Source organism: Cygnus atratus, chromosome 17 (genome assembly GCF_013377495.2).
Source record: "Cygnus atratus isolate AKBS03 ecotype Queensland, Australia chromosome 17, CAtr_DNAZoo_HiC_assembly, whole genome shotgun sequence".
Classification (NCBI taxonomy): Eukaryota; Metazoa; Chordata; class Aves; order Anseriformes; family Anatidae; genus Cygnus; species Cygnus atratus.
Genome location: NC_066378.1, coordinates 6,240,643 through 6,260,172, shown reverse-complemented (window position 1 = coordinate 6,260,172; position 19,530 = coordinate 6,240,643). Strand labels below are relative to the sequence as shown.

General features: G+C 44.8%; 1 protein-coding gene across 15 annotated transcripts in view; it reads left to right on the top strand.

The window, feature by feature from the left end:
• The first annotated feature begins 252 nt into the window (after positions 1 to 252).
• The window catches only part of HIC2 (HIC ZBTB transcriptional repressor 2), a 73,718-nt gene continuing 54,440 nt past the window's right edge, over positions 253 to 19,530 (top strand). For 6 of the 15 annotated variants that reach the window (XM_050714154.1, XM_035556613.2, XM_035556627.2 and 3 more), the window contains exon 1: positions 304 to 654. The gene's annotated coding sequence lies outside the window, so the exon portion shown is untranslated. Of the gene's footprint in view, positions 655 to 2,090; positions 2,421 to 17,272; positions 18,210 to 18,316; positions 18,414 to 19,530 lie in introns of those variants that run through there. The other 9 variants (XM_035556625.2, XM_035556629.2, XM_035556626.2 and 6 more) reach the window with 5 other exon arrangements.

Genomic DNA, 19,530 nt, shown 5'->3' with positions numbered 1-19,530 from the left:
CTGATACATGTGCAAGTTATAATCTATATAATTTCCCTTAACACACACTCGAGACCTCATCGGTGATGGGGGAAATAATCTTAATAAATGCCTTTTTTCGCTGCTCAAAATCTGGGTGGGAGCCGCAGTATTTGTGCTGCCGGGAGCCAGTGGTCGGGCTCGGGGCTGGGTGTCGGGGTGTGGGTGGCAGGGAAGGGGGGCGGCTCGGGGTGGGGGAAGCCCTGGTCCCTCAGTGGGAATTACCCAGCTCCTGTCCCTCTCCCAGCCCTGCCGCTGCAACATTTATTGCAAAAGCAGGAAATTGCTTATTACTAAACTAGCTGGCAAGGGAGCGGGAGCCGATGCTGTTCCACACTGGCACAGCACTTGCTTAGCTGCTGCTTTCCCTGCCTCTCCTTGTTCCGCTCTTTCTTCTTCTTCTTCCCCCTCTTTCTCTCTCCTCTCTCTCTCTCTCCTCTTCTTTTTTTCATTTTGGCTTCTATTCAAATGTGGGTCAGGGGTGAGCGGCTCCCAACGTCACAAGCTTGCAAGATGGCGCTGGGAGGAAGGCTGTGAGATGAGGAACAGGCTGGTATAAACCGAGAGGACAGGAGAGGGAGAGGAGGAGGAGAGGGGCAGGGGAAGCCAAGCTGCTGCTCCAGATGCAATAAGAAGGTAACGCGGAGCGGGGCGCGGGCGCGGCCGGGAGCGCGGGGCCGCGCGTCCCGTTGGGGCCGGGGGCTGCCGGGCTCCGTGGTGCAGCCCAGCCCCGCTCCCCCGCTCTTTATCCGCCACCCTCTTTCTGTGCCCGGCTGCACCGGGGCCACCCGGCAGAGCCGCCGGGGGGTGGCCCCTCGGTCCCTTTGCCCTGCGCTAGCTGGGCGGCAGTGCCCCGAAAGCAAAAAGAGGATTTTCTGTGCTCTGTGCCGTGCCCCCCCGCCCCCCCCGGCTCCCCCCGGCTCTCCCAACGCGCTGCCCCCGGAGCTTTGGGGTCGGGGCATGCAGACGGTGCGGTGGCCGCGGCGCCTGGCTGGGGATAGCCGCTGTTGGCTATTTGGTTGGAGCGGCTGGAAACTTTCCCCCTCCTCCCGTGCCATTTGTGTGTGTGTGTGTGTGTGTGTGCGTGTGTGTGTGTGTGCATGGGGGTGCGCTGCCCCTTCCCCGGCGGCGGGGGGCTCGGGGCGGGGGGGCCGCAGCTGCCGCCTGCCCGCCGGGGGTGCCCGGCAGCCCCGGAGCTGCCTTTTCCCCATCCCCACTCGTGCCTTGCAAGTGAGCTGTAATTTTTGTGTCTTTATTCTATTTTTTTTAATCCCCTCGAAAGGAGGGAACGGAGCCTCGGGGTGCGGGGGGGGGGGGCGTGTTTGTGCTGGGGATCCGGCCGTATTGTGGAGGAGAGGGCAGGGAAGGGGCTCCCGGGACTCGCATCGCCTTCTTCCCCCTCCCCTGTCCCTCGGCGAGGCTGCAAGGCGACGGAGCCAGGCCGGCATCCCCCAGCCAAACCCCCTGCCCCTGCCCCACCGGGCACCCCCTGGCCCTGCCGGCACCGCGGTGAACTTTTGCCCCGGCTCCCCCCTTTCCCCGCCGGCCCCCTCGGCCGGTCGGGATGGCGGAGGAAAGGAGCCTCCGGCCCCGCTCTCGCTGCCCGTCGCTGCGGGTCTCTGGCTTTTGTTACGGCACCGGCTGGGATGCAATGGACGGAGCGCAGGAGCGCGCACCCTGCCCGCCCGGCTTTGTGCCCCGGAGGAAACGCACGCCCCCCGCCCCGCCAGCCAGGGCGCAGAGCTGTTCCAAAAAAATAAATTAAAAAAAAATAAAAAAATAAATAAAAATGGTACGTCCGGGCTGGCAGCGCTGTGGCCGGGGCTCGCTCCGCGGTGACGCCGGAGCCGCGCTGCCCGGTCCCGTGTGAACGCGGCGCGGAGCGGGGCGCAGCCCGGCCAGGCTCCGCATCCCCGGGCGTGCCGGTGGCGGGGCGAGCCGGGCTTTTTGTTGGTGGTGATGTTGTTGTTGGTCTGCTGGCGTTTAAGAAAAAAGCGAAGCCTTGGGCGGGGAGACGGGGGGGGGAGAGGGGCGGGCGAGACCGGGGGGTGCGCGGCCCCCTGCGCGGTGCGCGGCCCGGCTGCGAGCCTCGCGGTGCCCGCAGCGCCCTGCTCGCTCCCGGCCCCTTTTGTATGGGGCGAGAGCCGGCGGCGAGAAGTCAATAATTGACCCGGGCTTGGCCGCGGCCCAGGTGGCAGTGGGCACAGCGGCGAGCGGGCGGCTCTCGGCGCGCCCCCCGCGCCCCCCGTTATCGCGGCCGCCAGCTGCGCTCCGCCCGGCCCCGCTGCGCGATCGGGCGCGGGGCTTTGGGTGCCCTGCAAACTTTTCCGCCGCCAAACCCGCAGCTTTTGGAGAACTCGGCTCGCCCCCGGCGGGCCGCCAGGCTTGTAACTTCACGCTCGGTATCCGCGAGTCGGGAGGGTGTATATAGCTCGGCAGCAAATTAATGAATTGTCTGAGGAAGCGAGGGGTTTAGCGGTGGGTGCTGCGACCGCCCTGGATGGTGCTTAGCTGTTAGAGTGGGTCTGAGGGAGCAGCCAGAAGGCAGAGGGAAGAGCATCACAATTGCTTTCTGCTAATAAACTGTCCTTTGACCGAAACTGGTTTAAATTTATTGCGGAATGCTGTTTATATTTGAATGGCTTCCATGTTTTTCCACAAATTAAAGGGGAAAACAATATGCAATAGTCACTTTCGTTGGAAAATGTCAGAACTGCAAGCAGATGTTTGCTATGCTTGATAAATACAGTGTATAAACAACTAGTATTTCAGGATGACTTATTACTATTTTTTATGACTCAGAACTATTGTATATGCTACAGCAGCTCTGTAGAGAAAGCTGTAAATGGCTCCTTAGGATTTCACAGCAAATCTACATGGAGAAAATGACATATGGAAAGAAAATTGACTTATTTCCACAACTGCAAGTGGCCTCCTTTTTGCGCCTTTTCATTAGCAATCTAATCCTAAAAGCATTAGGAGCAATTATTTGCAGTGGTGCCTGACATTCTAGGTCTAATTATTTAAATCAGTTTAACTTTTGATGGTTGACCCATCAGGTCAAATCTGTGTGCCCTTTGTTATATTTATTAAAAAAAAAAAAAGGAGGGGAGGGGGGTCTTCAAACTTGCCACCTGCCACTGACATATCATTTTAGCTCCGGAGGAGATCAGCATTAAGAATAAGCAACCTCTTACATTTGTTACTTTCCATTCTAACATGGGTAAGGAAACCCTACATGAGCGCCGTGCTCTTTTGCATCTAAAATGCATTGCTTAATCACGGCAGACTTGTGTGGCTGGAGGGGTGCAAGCAGGAGGAATGGGAGAATCTGAGGATACAGCAGGTTTTTCTTATGTCACGCTTCCTAATCTATGTGAAATGCAGATGAGGCACAGATACATAAAAGGGATGATTTTTCAGTGTTTGGGGAAAATGCTTCTGCCAAGGAGCTGGGTGAGCTCTAAATCTTTAATGCATAAAGACATACCTCATGTTAGTATTCACATACGTTGCTGGGCAGAATGACTTATGGATGTATAGATAGTAATAAGTATGGCAAGATGCTTCAAGCACTTGGTATCACGTGGTGCGTCCTAGTGTCAGTGCTGAATTGTTTGGCAGAAGCCAATGTGTGACAAGGGGTGGGGGAGAGAGAAAGAGAGAAAGAGGAGGTTGGAGGCCTTATTCTGGAAGGGTACATGACTGGAACAGAACCTAATGTTAGTCAGTTTGGCTGTGTCATGGATTTAAACTCCCTAAAACGGCTAATGTAGCCCCAAATTGGTGGTCGCAGTACAAAATTTGAAGTTGTAAACAGTAGATCATGCAACGAGAGTTCTTATTTTCTAGCACCTTTACAGCTCACAGTAACTAAGAACTGTCAAACATAAACTGCATGTTGTGCATTCCTTTGACCTTGTATAGAAAATAGTGCACGGCTACATGGCTATTTTTTGAGCTCTTGCTACCTTCTTTGATGACAGATGTAGGGAAACAGGATAGTGTTTGAAAACTGAAGTACATTTGCCTTTGTATCAAAACTCCTGTATGTGCTAACTGCAGCGTTTAACCCTCATATCCAGTCTGATTAATGCACCATAGCTTGAAAGACAGAAGGTATTGGCATTAGGAGGTTGTCATGTTTCTTCCACAGAAAACCAATCTTCCAGCCCCCTAACCAAATCATCCTGATCAAGTGTAATAACAGAGCTACCATCCCTGACAGTATCAGTGGAAGAATATTGCCACAAAGTGGCATTTCAGTGTAGCAGCAAATGTGGTCTTGGAATAAAATAGAAGACATTTGTGACATAGCCACTGTATTGGCTATACGGTGATGGGCAAAGCTCAGTGGGAAGGAGAACCATTCCAGCATCAGTGGACATGCCTACCCTGCTGGGCTTGGAGAAAAATTAACAGGGCTCAGCTGTGGAATTATAACAGAATCCTGACCCAACCGTAATATCTTTTAAAAATAAAGATGATTTCTCCTCTGGTTTGGTGTGGATTGAACCACTAAGGCTGCTTAAATTGGTTTTAATCTTGCTGTAGTATCAGGGACAAGGACAATGTATTGTAATAGTGATTTCAGTTTGCTGCGCTGCAGCTCACTGGCAAAGCAACTGTATTGGTTTGTTTAGTTTTTTTTTTTTTAATCAGCTGTTACAGTGTGCTTACTCCTCTCAAAACCAGCAGAAACACTGTAAAAAACGTTCCTGAGAGTTGTATTTTCTCGTTCAGTTAGCATCTCCAGCTTCCAACAGAATGCCAATTTTATGCTGGGTTTCTTTCCTTGAAGTGTGTGAGTATTACAAGCTAGCTGTCCAAACACGTAAGTTACTCATACTTCTTGTTTGTAATTCCTGGAAAGAAAATTCACCCTCCAGTGCTGGCTCCCGCAAAACAAGGAAGAAATGAAATGGTGAGGTCAATCCCGAATTTTAAGCTGATATAAAAGGGATTGTTACAGTAGCTGTATGAAGGCAGCTACAACACCGCAATAGCTGTACCTGCTGTAAGTGACAGGTGGGAGAAGTTTTGTTCTTTTTCATCTGTGTCTGGATGACGGCCCAGTGCTGGCCACAAACTGCAATCCAGGATTAATCCTCACATAGTGTTTTCTTTCTATATATCAGATTTCTCATTTTGTTAATAAGCACAGCCTAGCATGCACTTCAAGTCAGCTGTTCTGGAGTGGAAGCAACAGGGTTGTGCATTATTGAAATGATGGCTCTCAGGCTTTCCTAGAGACCGTTTTGTCTGACCAGGGCAGGGCGGAGGGTGATCCTTGTAATCACAAATCCTAAACAGGGATTCTAGTTACTGATTTTATTTAATGGAAAGGGGTGGGGAATGTAGTTTATCCAGGATTACGTATGTACTCTATCACATTTTCTTATACGCACACTGCAGGATTTGGAGAGGTTAAGAGTGATCTTTTACACTGAAAACCTCAAGTGGACGTTCAGAAATGGACATATTGTGGGAAATGGTTGTTAGCAATAGGCTTTCTTCAGTGTGGGCTTATTGCTAATGTAGAGAGGACAAAACTGCTTGGTTCTTCTCCAGAACATACACTGCAACATGCACAGACAGCTAAGCTGGGAGATGAAGGGTCCCAGTCTTCAGCAGACAATTAGAAGAGTTTATAGAAGTGTAGGGAGCTTCCTGCTCAAAACAGTCATCAGGGGCTGCTTTCCTAATAAAAATGGCTCTGAAAATAGGATATACTTGCTTCTTTTGTAAAACTTTCTGAGAGATCTATGCGGGAACTAGGAACAATTCCCTCCTGTCCTTGCAGTTTTAGATACTGGATGGAAAAACTTGCCAGTGGTGTTCTCACTCACGTCCTGGATGGGAGGTAGAAAGCATTTCGCTTCAGTATGCTGGCCTGAGGCATTAGCTGTCCTTCAGTCTCTTGGGTAAAGGAAGAGGGGGTAGCTTTCAATAATATATGTTTGCCCTGTCCGCTCCCTTCCCCCACTGAACCAAACAATATGCAAGATGAAATTGTCTTCAGATCACTCTTTTGCCATGGGTTTTAAATGAGACACAACAAACTAACTGGGGAAGAAGCCTCAGATGGCAAACAACCTTGCTACGTTCTTGACACTGGGCTAAACCCATTTATACATGGACTAGTTTAAGATGACAGAGGTGTACAGCAGATTTCTTCTGATAAATGTGTGAACATTCCCTATTGTATAAGAATGGATTCAGTGTGTGGATTCAGTTTTCTGGGAGTCACATAAAGACGCTGCCATGTAGGACTGCACTTACAGTGTTTCCATCTGCTGTCAAGATGCCAGCAGTCCGTTTGACAGTTTGGAGGTCTTCTCTTGTCCGATAAAGAACAGAATAGAGTGATTTGCATTGCCAATTTTAGCTGTGAATTGACACCAGCCAACAAGAAACCTTATTTTAAAGCTTGCTTGCTTTTCTATACAGTAGATACTCTCCAGTGGAAAGACTGGATCTCACTGGTTTGTATCTATTAAAACATGTGGACATGCAACTAAACATACCATTAAAGTAAATTTGGCATTGTTTTCTGTTAAGCAGGAAGACAGGGCTTAATACATTCAAGTTATGATTTAACATGCAAATCAGAAGTGAAATTAATTTACTGTGTTATTGTTTCTGATAAATATATCAAGCAACTTCTATAGCATTGATTTTAATTAATGCTATAACTGAGTATTTTGAAGTGCTGAATTCAAAATAATATTTGGAAAATGCTTTCTTATCAAAATACTTTCTGACGACCTCCTAAGATTCCTTCCTATGTGATTTACTCCGTGATTCTTATTCAGCTCCATTTTAAATGCAAAGCAAATTAAATGTTCTTTGAGCAAAAGGGAATTCATTATTTTCTAGCTATGCGGCTTTTTTACGAGTTTAGAACTAGCAGATACTAGTCTCTAACACCTAGTTTTAATTCGGAAGGAAGCAAGCTTTCCTGCCCTTCTGCCCTTCCCCAAATCTCAATTGCTTTCTCCAGTCTGAAAGAACTAGTTATTGAACTAAAACTAAAACTGGAAGAAAACATCCCCTCTGTCCCTTTACAAGCGGGTACTGATGCAAAAGGTTAGTTAAGTGCCCAGAATTGGATGAAACAATAAATAGTATAATAGTGGCTTTCTCTTTTTAGGATTTGACTTTCCTCAGAACTTCACTAGCAAACACATACAATTGAAGACCATCATTTTTTTAAACAAGAGCTATTTAAAAGTATGTTTGAAATTATGCCACTGTATAGTGAGACTTGAACTCGGGCTGTTTTTATATAATGTTCTTTCCTCTACCTCTGGAAGGGTGAGTTGCTTTGTTGTTTTTCTTAGTTTCTGTTCACCCTTATAAAGTATATAAAGTATTCAGAATGGTCCTCATGTGGAACTTTTTGCATCAAACTTCTTGAGTCCTTGAAAAAGGCTCTTTGTTCATTTTCTAGGCAGTTCAAATGCTCTTTGATAATGTGATATTAATGACATGATCATGCTCAGTCTTCAAAGAAAAACGTGGATGTCCTCCTAGGCAGGAAAATATCTACCAAAGTTGTATATGGCAGGGAATCCACTAAAAAATACAAATGTGCATGTACATCTATGAAGCGTACACAGCCAGGACTGAAGTACCAAAACACTAAATAAAAGGAATTTGGGGGTGATAATGATAGCTGTCTTGTACTTCTTCAGATATCATCAGACCGGTATTTGGCTGAGAGTGTTATAAAAGCAAAGGAACTTGAGACTTGAGAAATATTTTACCCTGAAAACTTGGTTTTAGGTACTTACTGTTATGAATTGGTGCAGTGCTTGAATGTATGCACACATTTAATTCTTCTGGGTGAGCTGTGGTCTAGGGAACTCTGGGTTCAGTTTGTATCACTGATTTAAATTTTCCATGCTATGGTCATAAAGGAAGTTAAGCAACTTAAGTTTTCTGCATGTTTAAAGTATGGAGAATACAATGTTCTTGGTTTGTCTTGTGTATTTATCTTATAAATACTCATCATATTTAAACGTTTGCACAATGGGACCCTGACCTTAGCAGGGGCTGTAAATGCTGTCATCGTACACATAATTCTAATCAAGCTTCAAAATGGTAAAGTTGCCAAAGGACTAACACTACAGTAGTCTGCAAAACTCATAGTGGGCAAGAAAGAATAGAAAAGATTGCTCTCCTGTCTTTCAGATACGCTACATTTCTCTTTCTTACTGTACTTTCTCAAACAATGTTTCAAAAATTGTTATGCCAGGTATAGCATTCCCCTGCAGTGAAAACTGTTTAATTTTTTTTTGTTTTGTTTTTTGTTTTTTTGGGAGGTCTGTTTTGCACTGCCAGTCTCTTCCTGGAAATAAATAAGTTGCTCTAAATAATCCCTTTCAGGATGTGCTGAGCAGCAGCTTTTATTTTTTTGTCTTTCCTCCTTGGGTTGCAGGGTGCAGTGCCAGCATACAGCATGACGCAATAGTCTTGGAAATTCTTGGAAAAGCACTTCCGCTTGCTCTAGGTAAAAATTGTATTGGCAGCAAAACTGACTCTGCTGTTTACAAGTTGGCAGCATTCTTAAGTGAACTCCAAAAAGAGCACTTTAATGTATGTGGTTCTGCATACCCATCCAAGATGCAGAGGTGTTTGAGACTGTTGGCCTGTTATTATGGGTGGTGCTTCTGGAAAGGGAATGTCTTGAGTATTTCCCCAAGTGTGGACTTCTTTTTAGTAGCTGTAGACAGCTGGCTTGTCTCAGTTTTGCTGGGTCTTCCAGTTTCTGGTTATTCATTTTAAGTGATGGGTGTAATTGCCATAGTGATATTACTTAGCTCCTAAGTGAGGGAAAAAGTCACCTGAGTGAGGGGAGAGGACTGTTAGCCATTATCTTCATTCTGACAATGAGTATTACTATGTTTAAAACAAAGACGTGAGTATGAGAACCTGTTTGGTACTGATTTGTCATTTGATTCTGGAAAAATCATTTCATGTCTGTATGTCTCCATTGCTACTTGTGTAAGGGCATGATATTTTGAAGATGGGATGAATTTCCATTAACATTTAATTATCGGTAAATAACAGTAGTAGCCGCTATTGTCTAATATTTCACCCTGCTAATGGTACATGAGGATATCATGCTGAATCCTGTGCTAATAATTCAGTGACTTGTAAGAGGAAGCAAATGCACAGAACACCAGCACACTTAATTGTGCTGCAGTAGTGGAAACCACGCTGTTATTTAAAAGCTGTGTGAAGGTATTACTAACAACAGAGGACAGTCATGAAAGACTTTTTTTTAAGGGTCTTGCTGGAAGAGTGATCATTGGAGTATGGAATTAAAGTATTTACCTAACTAGCAAAGACATCCTTTCCACCCTAGGATCTCAAAATGCTTTCCTAATTGGTAAACTATGCTTTACAGTTCTACCTCTGGTATCTTCATATAACGATGCTATGCCCAATATTTTTGAGATGTTTTTTATGACTTTCTGAAAGCTGCACAAGGGTTCTCCCTTAGCAGAACAGAAGGCACGGCCATAGCCAGACAAACCAGCTTCCACTCCCAGTAGATGCAGCAAATGGCTGATTAAGCACCCCAGTTTCTCTCATTTGTAATAAATAAACAAAATCTCCCTTTCCCTTCCAAATTTTGAGGTTCACATGAAATGGGACCAGGGCTATGTGACACCAGCTGTACCATTGCAAGAGATTTATCAGCAGTTTTAAACCTAAAACCCAGAGTATCTAATACCATATGCCAGAGGCTTGGGATGTTCCCCAGCCCTGAACTGGTTGGACTAGAAAGGGGGAAAGGAGTCCAGGTGAGTCCAAGCAAATTTCCATGTGCGTCTACTCTGATATTATTCAGAATATTTGCCTATTTGTGCTTGCTTCCTCCATGGTTACACATGGACCCGTGCTACCTCTGTGTTTGCAGCAGCTTGGGTTGCATCCCCACCAAAAAGCAACCAACCAACAAACAGAAACAACAGAAAAACCCAACCAACCAAAACCCGAAGAAACAACAACAAAAGAACACAACCCACAAACAAACAAACAAACCAAACTCCTCAAACAGCCACCCTGAGTGTAGCTGGAGCACAAGGCAAACGTAGCCCTTTTGGAGGTGGAGGGGAGGCTGCTTCCCTACAATGGCTTTGACCATCAGAAGCGGTGCGTGGGAGGGTATCTGACAGCACTGGGGCTGTGCATTGACTGGCTGGGGTCACGTTTTTGTAAGTGAGAAGGTAGCAGCTGTCCTTTGTGGCATGCAGGATGCAGCATTTCAGGGGAAGTTGGGGATTTTTTTCCATACGAACCGCTCCGTGCTGTGCCACGCTGCTGTCCCACCCCCTCCCCCTTGTCTGCTTTCGGGGGGAAGGGGCTGGGTGCCCAGCAGGAATGCCAGCGCTGGCATGGGGAGGGAAGTCAGCCTCCGGTCGTGTGTAAGCTTAGCAGAGGCAAACCGGTCACGTTTGTTGCTTTAATTTTGGATTTGGTTCCCAGTTCTTTTAAATCTTCAAGGACGAAAGGATGGCAGCATCTGAAGTGGAGTCAGTATAATGCCAGGGTGCAGGATTTCTATAATTCAGCGCTCGCCTGGTTACTTTTTAGGAAAATGCTTGAAATTAAAGAAGTGGAGAGGTAATATGAACACGGTGGTTTTGCAATAAAACAAAATAATGAACAGTGCAAACTGGTTGTTGGTCAGATCACAGTCTTCAGGGGAAACTGTCTCTAATAGATGTCATTGTAAGGGTAATGCTGCACTTGGCACCAAAAATTAGATTTAATGCCATAAATGGAGATAAAGCACGTTGCAGCTGACAATATACTTCCAGACCATGTCCCTGGCTAAGAAGCTTGCAATGCAAGGCACAAATAGGTGCAGTATAGATAACTGCCTGGGGGGGGGCAGATTCTGCAAATGCTTACTCAGGCACTTCGCTTGAACCCAGTGTGACTGCTGGGGTAAGAGCTTGCACAATTCTGCCCGAGGAGTGGGGCTGGAGCCTTATAGCTGTTGGGTAAAGCAGAACTGCTCGGGGGGGTTATTTATTTTTCAAGTGCCTGGTGAGGCTGGTGTTAAGTAAAAGCCTGCTTCCGACCCTGACTTGTATGCCTGCTTATTTGCTGATATTCTTAATCACCTGTAATCTAGAATTGCAAAACTCCCGTGGATACGCTAGTGATGCCTTTGGTAAAGGTTCTCTAGCAAAAAAAAAAAATCAACTGGATTTAAAAATCACATGCTTCTTTCAAAACACTTAGCTATATCGTTCAGTCCTGCCAGCCTGGTGGGCTGAGGACATTTCAGAAAAGGTCAGAGGGCCACATTGAGTACTATGGGTCCAATTACCTAGGCTGATTTGTTGCCTGAACACTTTAAAGGGAGTGGAGCACCTGCAAATCCCCTTCTGGGGATTCCCTTAAAATGTGGGGAAGCCTCCAACAGGTGTGTGGAGCTGGCATGGCCTTGGCCCTAGGTGGGGAGAGGTGTGGCTGGGACACGTCTGAACCTGCGCCTGGGCTGCAGCAGGGAGGCAGAGGCTGCAGTGGTAGCTGCTCCCAGCTCCTCTCACTTCCCCGTGTGTAGGGAAGGGATGCTAACCTCCACAAGGCACTTCTGGAAGCTGTTTCCCCTTTCCTGCAGCCCATTGTGGGGAAGTGGGCAGTGGGACAGCATTTGACATCAGGCAAGGCAATTGCAGCTGCTTGTTCCCCCTCAGAGCGGCAGAGGGTTGGCTGCAGAGGCAGATGCTAATTGTATCAGGAAAGAAGTGGGAAGCAATAGAGCTGATTCAGATCCCTGGTTTAAAAATCCTTAGCGTGGCTGTGTGAATGCCTGATTAATGTATTTTCTTCTCAGATTCATTTGCTTTGAGATCACAGTTCAGAGGCTTGAGAGAAATTGGCCAAAACATTACAGGTCTAGCGGGATGTATGGCACATGCTCATTGCCTAGGTGCTCCTCATGTAAAAGGCTTTGAGAAAGCTAAGTCCCAGACAGACTCCAGTACTTCTGTGCCAGAGAAGGCTTTTGGCTGGGATGTCTGCTTGGGTAGGGGTTTGAATCTTTCCTGTTGGTAGGAAGCAGTTTGTTGGCTGGCACTAAAAAGTTATTCCTTCTGATGGGTCATTGGATCTTCTTTGTAAAGCTTATTTAAAAAACTTACTGTTTAGGGGATATACAAAGCATTTCTTTTGGTTTCATTTAAAAAAAAAAAGCATAAGCACTTATTTTGAGTAGGAAATAAAAGAATTATTACTCATATGAAGTCAGTCTCTGCAGTGAATGAACAGGAAAAAAGCCAAATTGAGAGAGTATATCAGTTCTACTGAGGGCAACGGGCTTTTAAATTCTGTTCATCCCCAGAAATCTTAGAGAGGAATAAGTTTTCTCCATCCTGCTTCTTGTCAGAGGATTTGGCAGAAAGAAATCTACCTCCTTCTCAATCTAGTTTTTAGAATGCATTTGCTCTTTAAAAACAAGTCAGCATGGTAATCCTGTTTCATGTTAACTGCTATGAAATATGGTGTTAACTTTTTAGCCCTATAGCGGCAGGAAATGGGATTTAAGATTTTTTTCCTTGAGTATGGAAGAGCTTAGGAGCAGGATTTCAATAATAAAATTCCTTACAATCCTCCCTCTGAGTCTATTCCCCTAGACTAATCTTCTTTCAATTCGTATCATTTGTCTATTATGCAATTTGGTGTATGACTAACCATGATAGTCTTTAAATGCAAGCTGATGCTTTAGATCCCAGTGCTGGCTTTGACTTAAGAGTCCATAGAGCCAGCTTATTTTGATTTGTACTTTGGTTTTCTAACTTGCTGGATTCTTTACTTCCTCCAGAATTCTCAGCTGTGCACATACTTGCTTTGTCCAACCATTTCTACATATTTGCCCTATCACTGTAATCAGTTCATTCTCTGGCATGTGCCCATTCCTATCTGTTTTCTCTGTCTCTTTCCACACAGACTTTGCACCATGTTCTGGGATGTCCTTCATAAACACAACAGTCATTCCTTCACTTTAAACTACTCCAGAACTTCAGAGAGTCACCAAAATAGTCTCAGACTGCATCCACGCAACTGCTGGTGTGGCATCTGTTTGTGCGTGAAGACTCTCTTTAGAAGGAGATCTGTGTTCCAAAACTCCCTGTGAACACTAGTCCTACGAGAATATTTGAAAACCGCTGGGCAGAAATATTTTTTTTCCTGACTTGCATCAAACTGAGATCCCAGTGAATAAGAAAGCATCATGCTCTTAGGGAGATGAAAGTGAGGAATATCTATTATGACTTGCACGAAAATCTTCTTCTGGCTGTTCTGTTGAAGAAGATGCCTTTCTGCTTCCCTTAGTATACCTTCCAATGTTTGATTAATTCTTCTGGAAGAGTCATATGATAAAGTTCTAAGGAATATTCCAGAAGAGAGGAACTTTGATGTTTCGCTGCTTTGTCTTGCTAGATACCAGCGGTTACATTGAAGCCTCTGGTTGTACAATTCCCACTTGTTTTTAGGCTCAAACCTCCAGCATGTGTCAGTCTTGCTTTCCAGGTCTACATGCCCTTACATCTGAGGGGAACTTGTGACTGATGGAGGGTTTGATACCAAGTGCTCTCAAATCCTATTGAAATGAGTAGGTTGAGAGTGCTCATTGCGAAGATCAGGCCCAACAGCTGAGATGCAATTTGCAGATCAGATCAGTCATTCCTGCACTTGGGTCACAGAGCTTTGGAGAGAAGCAATGTGGTCTCATTCCCTGTCAGGGACAGCTTTGAGCCTTCTCATTACATTGATTATTACTTATTAAACACAAACATAACATATGCACTCTTTCTCTCATTTAAATATATTGGTATAATAGCAGACATGAGTGTGCCTGTGTGGACTAACTGAACACATTTATGCTTGGTGCTCAGTTACAGCAGCAAAAAGTAGGTTTTGGTACTTAGTGCTGAATATCAGGGGCCAACTCATCAAGTTTTCCAGTTGCAAATATGCTATGTCTGAATTTCTTAAATAGTGTGTGTCTATAACAGGCACAGAGACATGACAGCACATGTGGAGCACATGAAGGGGAAGACACAAGACATGAATTTTTCTGCAGGTTTTAACAAAGCCAGAATTTTCTGTGCCCTCTGCTCTGCCACTCAGAATGGAAGCCCCTGGGGATTTGTTTCTAGAGTCATCTGCGAGCTGCCAGCACAAAATGAAAGCCCCAAGGGTTTCTCCAGTCACTGAAGGGGCACCCGGTGCCTGTAAATGTGAAAATGCAACTAAGCTGCACTTTGAAAGCGAGAGGACAGCGGTGTGGCACAGTCTCTGGGGAGTCACTGAACAGTTGAGACTGACGCAATGTGGAACTCATGAACTTGTGCTTAAAGAAGTAATTTGTTTAGCCAGTATGTGACTTCCTACACTCTACATGTTGGTGGCTGTTGGGCCCCACATCCCAAATGGGGCTGTCCCTCTGCCACCTTCCCCATGTCTGTGCATAAGGCAGCTTCCCCTCAGGAGGGGCAGGACACCTGATGTGACACAAAGCCTGCTGAAAAGTCCCTGATGCGACACAAAGTCCTCCTCCATTGCAGACCTGGGCCCGTGGGATGCCTGGCTCTAATGGAGCAATGTGGGCTTTCCTCTGCTGTCTTTTTAGAGGGACTGCCACCTGTGTGTGTGTGGAGACAAAGGTCTGCATGGCCTCTGTGGGGAATTTCACCAGGAGTCTGCTCACACTTTTGGCTCCATCAGACAGATATACAGGCCTTGGATGTGAGTGATGTTGCTGCCCTCCCCAGCCGCCTCAGCATGCAGCTCACCTTGCGTGAGTGGGGCAGAGAGCGCTGCAGGAGGGCGCTGGGGGGACCATGGGCAGTGCAGGGGGTCTGGCTCCAGCCCTGGGCTGTTGGGATCCCCGGCAGCAGGGCTGCTGCGTGGCTGCAGTCACGGACAGTTGCACCTGATGTGTGGGAGCTACCTGGCACCTTGTGGATGTAGCTGCCCATTGATTTTTGTGGAATTGATTCATAGAGCTATTTAATGGAATTGATTCTTTTTACAACTTTTTCCCCTCTTAAAGACCAACTGTTTTTCTTGAGTGATGGCTACAAGTTTGTGTTTATGTATTAATATACTCACGCACCCACGGCCCTGACTGTATTCCTTCTACTCACACTGCAAAGCAAAGTTTCAATCTCAAATGCCATCTTAAATTTTAATACTATATTTGATGTATGACCTGGAATAAATTAAACGTGCTAGAACTTGTGAGATGAAATCCTAGTGGTGGGTATAACCACAAAGCAGTGTTCTATTAAGCCAAGGACTGTTGAGAATGTCTGTTGTGGTTGTGTCTGGGTTACGCGTGGCTCCCTTTGGTTTAGTGTAGGTGGATATTTTTATTCTGCCTGGCTTATGAACAAGGGGATGAAAATTCAAAATTTACCTATGAGAAGTGTAGGACTATGCCGAGTTTTCCTTTACAAGCCCATAGGTAGGAACCACATTTTTATCCTAAAACCAATATTTTTATTGTACTTAATCTCTTTCATTGATTGTTGCTAACTGGCTTCCATTAAGAAAATCTGGTATTATGTGCCTGGAGGAATACTATGAGAAAGACTAAATATTATCATTCTTTGTCACTGTTTTGTACCTCGTAGGTCAGTTCTGCCAGTAAGTTTAACTTGCCACAAATTTCTTTTATGTTTTTAGGATTCATTCTTTTTTCCTCCTTCCTTTTTCCTTCCTTTTTCTCTCTTCCTTCTTTCAAGAAGCACCAAAATAAATTTGGGCAAGGTCCTAGCTCTTTGTGAGAATCCTGAACGGATACTGCACCACCCAAACTTCCAGATCAGAGAGACTTAAAAATGTTGCTGAGGGGTTAGGATCCTGCTAACAACTGCCTGTCAGGATACACTGAAATACATAATCTCTGAAATAGCCAGCACCCAAGTCGTACAAGATATTAATAATCCAGAAGTATCTCCTTGAATGGCAATGCCAAACCAACAGGACATCAACAATCACAGTTGTTCCGTGTGATCCCTGTACGAAATTTAGCTAAGCAATTTGGCAGCTGTACGTACTACTAACTGCAGCCCTAAGCATAGTACATTTTGGTAATCTAGTTATCACCAGAGAAGTGACAGAGATAGTACAAGCCAACACCCTATTTGAATAGAAAAGCTCTCAGCTTCATGACTGCATATCAAAACTTCCACCCTTGCCCAGCTATCATTTGTAGCCATCTAAAAACTGTTGAGAATCCAGCAGGGCCCCCTACTGTGCATTTAACTTATACTGGGAGTTTAACAGGATGGCCAAGAATAATATCATTAGCATGCTGAATGTGCAACTGCTGTAGAAGTGGGTTGTACATGTGAACAAAGCTTAGTAGGAAAACTGTAGATGGTACGTGCATGATGCAGAGCAGATAATAGCAGTTCATCCGGTTGTCTTATATCTACAACTCTAAATCCCACATGCCATTAGTTTTGGAAAAGGACTCCAAAAGTAAGCAAATTGCCTTGACCCAGATTTTAAACTGGTAAAGGGACTTGAATTCACATGCAAGATGATATGGGCCTTTTTGCAAAACATGGTATTTAAATGTGGCTTGCTTAGAGAGGCTTCCAACAACAATCAACCTTAACCATGTGTCCCAGAAGACAGCTAAGACTTCATTCAACATCTTAGTGATCCTAAATGGCAGTCTTTGAGAGGGAAAACTATATCATTACTTTGTAAATTAAACCTGCAGCAGTTGAATTATACTGTAGTTTTACAGAGGTGTTTTATATACCACAGCCACATTGTAAACTAGATTTTGTTTGCTTGGAATTATACTAGTGATTTGTAGTCTGTCTCTGACAGATGTGTATGTGTTTCTCTCTAACCATCATATGCCCTAAGCAATTATGCGGAGTTAACAAAACCTACAGAGAAGGCAACTGCTCTTATCTGTCTTGCCCCATGCCAAGTCTTTGCCTTCCAGTCTCTGCTGGGAAATAGTAGAAATTCCAGGCATTCTTTGGAAGGGAGAGGGTTAAGTTTAAAGAGAAGGGTATCTTGTCTTTCACCACTACTGGGGTGGAAAGTTTTTAACTGTGCCTGCTTCCTAAAGGTGCTTCGTTATGGATGTGATGATACAGGTTTGACATGTCCTTGTAGGATAGCTTGGACATTAAGGATCTATACTGCCGAGGTTTTTCCTTGTCATATGGACAGATTCCGGCATCATGACTCTCAGGGTATCAGAAGAAGCATTTACGTGAGTATATGAGATTTCAGAGTTGGTGGTACATATACTCCTCTATAGCAAAGACTATAGATAAAAGCATTGTTTATTTTAGGGAATGCAAAGCCCTAAAGCTTTCACTAGGTGCAGTACAAGCACAGTCTCTTCCCTGAAGATGCCACAGTCTAAATGGACAAGATAAGCAAAAGGTGAGAAAGGAAGCAAAGCCATGAAGAAATGAAGCCAAGGTAGTGTGACAGATACAGAGGACTAGGAGAGGGAGAGAACCTTGAGTTCCAGTTTACCTTGCTACTAGAATAGACTACTGTTATCATAGCACTCTTTTTTTTTTTTTTCATCCTTATTCTTCCAACTAAATTAACTTGCCTTGCCTCAACAACTGACACAATCCCTGCAGAGTCTTCTGGTATATTTTAGCTGTTCCAGAGAACTGGACCAGCAAGCACACTAACAAGTTACTGCACACTGATGGATCACTGCTTACACTCAGTATGTGAGTCTTTAACTCATGGCAGAGGAAGGTAACCAGACAAGACAGCTTTGTGCCCAGGACAAAGGCAGCCACACAAATAGAAGTTGCTTTTGGGTTTGCACAGCTACATGTCAGTCTTGCTAGTTCTGGCGATGCTTACCTTCTGTTTTGTTTCCTGGTGCTTCCCACAAGCAGGTGTTAGACAAGACAGTGCTAACGCCACATGAATCTGCCCTAGGTGTGTTCTGGGCATGCACGTGCATCTTACCTGAGCTGTGACTGAGCTGTAGCCAGCTCTCTGATTAAGTCATAATGGTGTAAGTTGTTCTTGACTATTTAACTTAACAAAGTGCAACATCATTCCCCAAGACCCAGTCCAACCTCTGGGCACCTACCCTCAGAACACAGAGTGGAGACAGTTTTTATGTGTCTTCCTTGAGACAAAGTACCAGGAAGGTAAAACAAATGCAACTTCTTACCACTCCATACTGCACAGAGTGGTTTTATCAGAAAAGTCCTGTGGTTGTCTGCTCTAATCTTGCTAGTTTAAATTTCCTTGCCAGACTCCTGTCTTACCAAGCATTTGAGGGATTGCATTTCTGCAGTGCTTGGACTTGGAAAGCTGTGAGACGGAAACAAATATTCCTGCTCCAAAACATGGTAAACTGGACCAAACAATTACTTAGTCTTTGTGAGTTGCCTTGGTAAACTTAAAGACTTCCTTGTATTAAATGATGCAATAGCGAATTCTTCTCAAAAAATAAAAATAAAATGCCTGTAATCAGATAATGGTTGCTCTGGTGCTAGTGGTAACATGGCATTGAATATCTCTTGGTTTGGCTTCCACAGTTCAGGGGTGAGGGGAACTGGAATGGTGTTTACTGAGCCAATAAACTTCTCACTAAACATAATTCATGGGCTCTAGCTGGCTAATAACCAGGACCTCAATGCACTAACAGTTGGCCTCATACATTTTAAAACAAAGCTTTATTTGAAGTGAAAACTTTAAGAAAAATAAACTTTAGGATTTAGTGGCCTCTAATATTATCCGCCTCCATAGGCCATGGGAGATCTCATAACCAAGGAGTGCATTTTTAAGTATTTCTATTGCAGTCTCTTTGACCAATGCTTGCTCCAAAGATTGCCTCAGCATCATTTTTTGTTTGTTTGTTTTGAAACTTACAGGAATCCATACAGTTCTTTTAAAACAACATTATGCAGGGATATTTTCTCCCTATTTATGTTTAAAAGGAATTTCTGCTGGCCATTTGAGTGCTCCAGGCAATCAATGTTTCTTCAGTTAAAAGAATAAGGTGAAGAGCTGAAACAAGGCTCTCTTAAGGTGGCATTTTTGAAATTATTTCCATGACCTTTCTTGTAGTATTAGATTTCCTCCAGAGAGGAGAGATCTTCATCTGAACAGGTTTATTTAAACACTTGCTAGGTTATGAAGCGGGATTTTCATTCCTCGCCTCATGAATGAAAACCTGTGCTTCTGCAGGTTGATTCAAGGAGTGCTTCTACTTGGAGCACTGCAGAACTTAAGATTTGGATTGGTTTCCAATCCCCATCCTTTGCATTTGTGGAGAAGAGTACTGCGTTCCATATTTGTTTAGTTTCTAATGAATGTGATTTAAATTCTTAAATAATCCCTAGCAGTTCTCGGAGAAGCGTGGGTGAGTGGTGGTTCTGCCCTCTGGTGCACGTCTAACTTGTACTGGGAGCCATGTAGTTCATTTTTAAGGACTGGGAATTAGTTAATTTAGATTTCTGCTAA